Below are 1113 nucleotides of genomic sequence, written 5' to 3' on the forward strand. Positions count from 1 at the left end.
TAATGTGTAATTCTTCAAGCCTCATAAATTAATTAAGTGCCTGCATTTCGGTAGCCTACACTCTTTCCGTGTTTCACCTACATGACAGACGCACCTCCATCAATGAAACAGGAGTAAAAAGAACAGGAATAATCCGGCTTTCTTAAGCTGTTATTCGAAAAAGAATGTTTTATATTGTATCTTCAAAAGTAATCAGATTATAATAATAGATAATCTCGACAAACTAGAGACATATCTTCAAATTCGGAACAATAAAAAGCTAAACTGGCATTTCGCAAAAACACAGTTAAAATGATAGAATCTAACAATAGGCCTAGCCTATGCCTAGCCCTGAGAGATAGAACTAAATCTATTGGTTTTTTCTAGCCTATCTCTGAGGCCTAGCCTAGCAGCTAGCACTAGCATCCCAATTGATGAAATTAAATTTCTACAATTGATGCCCGTGTCCTCTGTAGTATAGTGGTAAGTTGGAAAGTATCCCCGCCTGTCACGCGGGAGACCGTGGTTCGATTCCCCGCCGGTTAGGATTTTTTTTCTTCTGGTTTGAATTTACAATTGAAACTGAAATTTAACAATTGCTGGGCATAATTTATGTAATTTCTTCGAAAAGCAGGGTTTTTGGGTTCAGAAAGGTTATATATTAGAAATAATGTTTAAACAAGAAGAAAAGAAAAAAAATCTGTTTCGGTTTAACCGAAACAGATTTTTTTTCCTGTTTTCAGATTGACTATGTTCGATTACAAACGGACTTCAGGCACTGTATTTGTAGTTTTCTTTGATAACATTAAAATGTATTTATGCCTATATACAAAAACTTTAAAAAGCACACACCAAAAAAATACGAATTCATACAGATCTATTTCAATGTTTAAAAAAAAACATGGCATATATGAGCACTTTATGTAGATGTTTTAGACACTTGAAAATATTTCCAATCGATAAAGCAGATGTTCCTCTACGAAAAGTCCAAAATGGAAAAATCGGTTTGGGATATAATAAATATATCGACTTTTTCTGGCTGTTGGATACTGCCGTGGTGTACCATTAACCATATTTTTCAGCGCGTGTAGACTCTGAACTTGACTAGATTTGACAGGTTGGGCTTTAAGTGTC

The sequence above is a fragment of the Aplysia californica genome, unplaced genomic scaffold (genome assembly GCF_000002075.1).
Source record: "Aplysia californica isolate F4 #8 unplaced genomic scaffold, AplCal3.0 scaffold00111, whole genome shotgun sequence".
NCBI lineage: Eukaryota > Metazoa > Mollusca > Gastropoda > Aplysiida > Aplysiidae > Aplysia > Aplysia californica.